Below are 6,767 nucleotides of genomic sequence, written 5' to 3' on the forward strand. Positions count from 1 at the left end.
GTGTGTAGTTGAATTGATCAGAAACTAAAATTACCAGCAGTCTCATGAACTCTGTAATGACCGGTGTTGTCTCGTAAACCTTTTTCACTGGGTCCCAACGGTGCCGGGCCCTGAGGACGTCACGCTCCTGCGGGACGGTGAACTCCGCCAAGGGGTCTGGGATGCCCAGACTCGCGGCTTCCGCGTCCTCCTTGGCCCATTTGTACCTCTTTCCGCCGTAACCACGGCTTCCGAGGTGGTGGCTCCCAATGTTCCTCTCTTGAAGCCCCTTCATGTACTTAGACTTTTTTTTGGCATCTTCGGCCTCGCAAGCCTCCTTGAATATTTGAAACTGCTCTTCCGTGATTGTCGGATTATCCTTTACAATCTCAGAGTAGGGTTCCTTCTTGTCGATGATCCTTGCTTTCACTTGATTTTTCCAGGCGGCCAACGTGTCACTAAACTTGGCCATGGTGTGTTTGTTTATCTTCTTCATTGCCGGGTCCTCATCTGGATCTTTATAATCATTCTCATTCTGGCCCGGAAACAAGAATATCTGGTGAAATTTCTTTAGGAAGGAGCTCCTCATATTTCCTATCTTCTATAGTTTCTCATCATTGATGGTGGCGGTTGTCCATATGATGCAGCCTATTTGATTGTCGTAGCATCGACGCGCTTCCTCGGGCGCCGTTGGCTCAAAATTGTCGTCGTCCACCTCCGTGACCACCACTCTAGTAGTCCTGAGTTTGTTAGGAACCCGTTGCCTCTTTGCTTTCGGTTCTACACCGGCTCCGCTCCCCGAGGCAGCGCCGGTCTCAGTCTCGGTGCCGGTCTCGATGCCGGTCTGAGTCTGAGCGCCGGTCTCAGTCTCAGCACCGGTCTGCGTGTCGGTCTTAGTCCCCGATGCCACCGGTGGGCCCAGCAATAACATCGGTTGATCGTCGGTAAGGCTAAAAAATTCGTCTGTCGCTCGGTAGGCGTCGTCGCAATCACCAGAACCCTGTCCTTCATGCTAGCCATGTTTCCTATGATTAAATCTAGTCAATTAATTCTAGACCTAATAAAATGAATAATGACATAAAAAAGGCCTATTGTTTTGCAGGAATGTTGACTCCTTCCTAGTGCGGCAAATCCCGGGCACTCGATATGTCCTAGTTTGTAGCACAAGTCATGCCGAAATTCACGGAAAATTTCGGCATGACCTTTGCTAAAAAGTGGACAAATCGAGAACCTGAAATTTGCTGGAACAGAAATGAATCAACATTCCGGCAAAACATAGGCCACTCAGCATCATTCCAGCACAAGTCATATATTGTTTGACCAAGTTTTTGAAAAGAAAAAACAATTCTGTTTTTTTATAGCTAAATGCCATAGCTACTGTTTTTTATTTATAGCTAAATACTTATGTTTTTTGTCTAAAGCTAAAAGTCTAGAAACTCCATTTTCTCTAACCCTTCTGACCTCACCAAAATTTCCACAGCAAGACCTTAGTACCTACACCCAATTTCTTCAAAAATACTCAGGTCCATAGTCCAAATAATTCAAATTTCATTTGAATGAAATTTGGAACAAATTCAGGTCCATAGTCCAAATATTTTTTTATAGCTAAGTGTTTTTTGTTTATAGCCTCTGTTAATTTAAATCTAAATGCTACTATTATTTATATACCCTCTATTAGTTTAAAGCTAAATGGAATTACTGTTTAGGCATTTTCATAAAAATTGCCCTAGCTAATTTCCTAAAAAAATTGCTAATCATTTTTCCTAAATGCTATAAAATGCCTACTGCCCTAAAAAAATCTAGGGTTCATATGAACACCGAGGGTTCATATGAACATCAACACAGTATCAACATATATATGAAATTGCCCTAGCAGAGAGAGAGAGGAGGGTAGGGGACAGTAGAGGCAGAGCCTTACGGTCGGCGGCAAGGGCAGGCTCTGGCTCGGGCGGCGGCGGTGAGGTCGAGGGCGGCGGCAGTGAGCTCGAGGGAGGCGACGGTGAGGTCGACGATGGCCTCGGGCGGCGGCTGTGAGGTCGAGGGCGGCCTCGGGCGGCTGCGGTGTGGTCGAAGGTGGCGGGCGGCGGCGGTGTGGTCGAAGGCGGCCTCGGGCGGTGGCGGTGTGGTCGAAGGCGGCAGGGCGACGGCGGCGATGGAGCAGTTGGGGGACAGGGGGGCCGGGAGTAGAGAGGGGGGGAAAGGACTTAGCGAAATTTTGAGCCCGGACTACCGGGATTTGAGTCAAACTAGCAGTAGCGCGTTTTGCCGAAACGCTCTATAGCTAAGATAGCTATAGCGTGTTCCAGAGAAACGCGCTACAGCTATTCCATTCTGTTTTCTTTCATTTCCATTTACTTTTCTATTTGTTTTTCACTTTATTTTATTTCCATTAGCAGCAGCGCCTTACACATAAGCGCGCTACAGCTAAGCAGATTAGCAGTGGCGCTGGGCCAATATACGCGCTACTACTAGGTTGGGCTAGCCATGTGCGCCCAGTTCAAACATAGCAGCGCCGCTTTTCGCTAGTACGCGCTACTGCTAAAGTCATAGCAGTAGCGTGGTTTATCTATGAGCGCTGCTACTAAGTAGCAGTAGCGCTTGATTTTGTACAGCGCTACTGGTAAGATTCTGTGTATAGGCTTTTTCCTAGTAGTGTTAGATTCTTTGACAGATGACCCCCAATACTGCAAGTGCAAGAGGCAACCCATCACATTTCTTTGCAAGCTTTCTGCCATGTTTTTCAAACTCATCCACATCATCTATAACAGACCTTTTATATGATGGTAGTGCTTTGCTACTAAAAAGTTTCCAAGTCCTCTCTTCATCTAACTTTTTCAAAGGATGAACATGTGTTGGCATCTGAACATGATTTGCAACATCTTCTTTCAGTGTAGTTAACAATACTCTACTACCATTAGTTACATCTGGAAAGGCTTTAACTGTTGTGTTCAACTGCTCCCATGTGTCAGTTTCCCACACATCATCGAGAACTAGCTACCAGGTACCGTTTATGCAGGAGGAAGTCATGGATCTTCTTTCCCACCTGGCACTCATCCATTTTGTCAATTTCTCTACAGCCATCTTTGTCCTCTATTATTTGTTTCATAATATCCTTTAGTAACTCTATGTCCTTGAATGTTTGAGATACAGTCGCCCAAGCAACTGTATGGAAGTGCTCTTTAACTCTGGATGAAGTGTATACTTTTCTTGTGAGTGTAGTTTTCCCTGCTCCACCCTCCACCCATGGCAAGGATAGACACAGCTCTAAGCATTTTCTCATTGCCAACTAATTTTTCCACTATTTCTCGTCCTCATCCTGGAAATCAACCATGACAACATCATCTTCAGAATTGTGTTGTATATGACTGAAATCCTCTAGAAACTCATCCTCAGCTACAACGGTATCATCCAAATCAATTTTCAAATTCACGGCACTTGTAAAAATATCAGTGAGCTTCTTTCTTACTCACTGAATTTCCGCACCAATATTATGAAGTGCGACCAAGTCACTCGGCAAACGAGCATACCTTGAGATGGCACCCATGAAACCCCTCTTGAGCCTGTTTATCTTCTCCATGTAATCTGCAGCTTCCATGACATTTTGAGCCTCATACGCCACATCTCTGATCTCGCTCACCAAGACAACAACTCTTGCATTTCCTGACCTCGATTTGTTGTCAGCGTCTTTGAGGTAGGCCTGCAGCCGCTTCAGGTCATCTCTTAAGAGCCCCACTTCAAGGGTGACTGCACACAAGAATGTGGTCTCTTTGAGGTAGGTCTTACAGAGAATACTACTATGATACTTCGTTCTCGAGGTCTACAAGTGGAGGTTTCTCTAAGTGCAAATGGGTGCATCTTTCTATGAGCCGAGCTGCATGTGTGACTACGAACTCTTTAGCACCGAGAGCTATGGTGAGTCGGGTATGTGGTAGTGCACCATGATCTCATGATTAGGTTTGTCAAGATACATGTAGATCCTTTCCCCAGCTTCAAAAGCGTACTCTTCGGCAAGTTTTCTCCAATGAGGGCAACCAAAAAAGGTTCAGTCTGCTTCGTTTGTGACAAGAACAATGAAGACCCGGCCCTTTATTAACATGATCAGGTTGGCCATAGTTGTGGTCTCCTCACCGATACCAATGTGGAGCTTCTCCAGGACTTCACGCCTTGCCATGAAGGGGTGTACTGAGCAAAATTAACAGAAAACAATAATTAGACATTTCTTAGGCGCAACTATGAACAACTCAGCCACAACATTGTGACATCACCAGATTAAACAAAGATTAGTTACCGTAGTTGAACACATACACTAGTGGCACGTATTTACCATAATGTTGAGGAATTTGTTTGTGGATAATGTAATTTTCAATGTCAGTACAAAATCCGACCAGATGATTTTTCTCCTTGTAAGTTGTTAATTCGGAGCCATCGGTGTAGTGGGTTTTGTCTACCATCTCCCGCACATTCTTTGAACAATAAAAATAAGCTGTCAATGGAAATAAGCTATCAACTATTTTGAAATAAACAATATAAATTAGCTAATAACTATGTTTGAGAAACTCACATAGCGGTAGAACTGGAGGCGTATCAACAAGGACCCAAATGTTCATATTGTCTTGGTTGATGTCAGGATTACCAAGATCCATGGTGATAAGCATACCCTCATCAAAACCATACATCTTGCAAAATGCTTCCCAATTTTTGCAACCAAAATGGGTTACGCTCTCAGAATTATATAGATTTACTTCAAAGTCCACATCGTGATGAGTCCTTAGGTGAATTTTCTTTGTTTCAGAAATTTCATGGTCTTCAAAATCCATCCTCTCCAAGACATAGCGTCTTGCATGGCATGGGATAAGCTATACTCGAATTGTAAAATATGAAAATTACACGTTGAAATAGTTGAAGTAATGCTTAATTATGAAAATAACACTTGTCGTCGTTGTGTACCGTTTCGACTTCGAAGGTCTCCTCGAGCTTAATGCTGAAGCGCCGATCATCATCCAGGTGAGGCATGTCGCACAGACCTCGATTGTCGTGGCACCAGTCGCACTCCGCCAGGAGACTTTCGTCATCCGATGATGATGACGACATATCCTGGGACAGCTCCCAGAATTGCTTGCCGCCCGAACCACCGGCCTCATCGTTGTGGGCCATGTTTCGCTCTAAATAGGAAAAAAGTTTGGTCAAAAAGTTGGTTATTGTCAAGGAACAAGATCATGGTCTCATCATTTAGGGTTTGTCGACACCGAGGCACCCTAAAAGCCTAAGCTTTCATCATTTAGGGTTTCGACGCCGAGGCACCCTAAAAGCCTAAGTGTACATCATTTAGGTTATCATCGACACCGAGGCATCCGGGGCAGCCAAGTTAAGTTTTCATCATTTAGGGTTTATCGATGCCAAGGCACCCTAGGTTGGGCCTAATCACTTGGCACTAATCACTTGGCTCTATTGCCACCTATGGTTTAATGCAGCAAGAATGGCGGGGCAGTTGATCCTACTTAACTAAGTACTAAGATACCCCGGCCCATGCATTAGTCGCAAGTACCCCATATGTCCTATTTTTAGCAAAGTCATGCTAAAATTCACGGAAAATTTCAGCATGACCTTTGCTGAAAATAGGACATATGGAGTACCCGAATTTGCCGGAACGGAAGTTAATTGACATTCCGGCAAACTCAAGGGCCTCTCGGGGTACCTGCAAAATCATCACGACACGACGGTCGGAGACAAAAGCCAGCAAACTAGCACCACAATGTGCCTCTACTTTCATATGGATGAAAAGGCCACAGACCATATGGTCCTCTGCTTTCATATGGACAAAAATCAGCTCAACTTATGTGAGCTTCCATTCCAGATCTAATAGGTCACCCAACAAAAAATCATCAATAGTTTTAGCTGAAAAAAAATCATGGATTGTTGTTAACTGAAAATTAGTGAAAGAAACTGTTGCTGATCATGGATTACTGTTAATTAAAAACAGAGGCGGTAATCCAATACTCCAATAGTGCATCTACTGGAAACAAAATTCAGTAAATTTCCAGCGATTACTCCTAATGCAAACAAGATTCACCTAGCAAGGTTTATTTTGGCACTCAACTGCAGAATACACAAATCTCTACAGCAAGCTACTCCAAGCAGTACTACACCAACTAATGGCCATCTATCCATCAACAGTTTGGAGTATTTGATTACTACACCAAGTCAAATTTAAACAACTGGAGTAGTTCAAGATGCTGAATCTTGGTTTTAACCAAACAGTATTTATACTCCCCTTTCATTTAAATACACAGCAAAAGATTCATTTAAATACACAATACTGACAAAATTCATCTAATTCTACTGGAGTAAAAAGGTTTCATTTAACTTAAAAGATTCAGAGAAGAGCAAGCAGGAGCACACTACTGCACAACTTAACTGAATTTTTTACTCCAATAATAATGGTACACTTGCTACTCTAGTACTGTACTTCATGTGGAAAAGTAACAGTAGCTACTGATGCTACTCCAAAACGCATGCACTCCACTGCAAGCACATAATCTTTTATTCAAGTAATAGTGTATGATAAATTTGATTATTCAGACTTAAGTTGCTTCAAGTGATGTCACTAGTTTCAGTTAACTAGAGTACTACAGCAAATGGAGTACCTAATCTGATCCAGTTAAAGTCTCCAGATGGAGTACCAAATGGAGTACTACAGCTGCTGCACTTGCTACACCAAAACAGCTACTGATCAAGTACCAGAGTACTCCAGTTGATCAAGCAGCAGTAGAAAGACTGTAAGTGTTTAA

The 6,767-nt window shown here is 43.4% G+C and overlaps 1 pseudogene; it reads right to left on the reverse strand.

Annotated features, from left to right (window-relative positions):
* Positions 1–2,634: 2,634 nt before the first annotated feature.
* LOC125519600 lies at positions 2,635–3,949 on the reverse strand (annotated as a pseudogene).
* Positions 3,950–6,767: the final 2,818 nt, after the last annotated feature.

This window comes from Triticum urartu, chromosome 7 (genome assembly GCF_003073215.2).
Source record: "Triticum urartu cultivar G1812 chromosome 7, Tu2.1, whole genome shotgun sequence".
Lineage (NCBI taxonomy): Eukaryota > Viridiplantae > Streptophyta > Magnoliopsida > Poales > Poaceae > Triticum > Triticum urartu.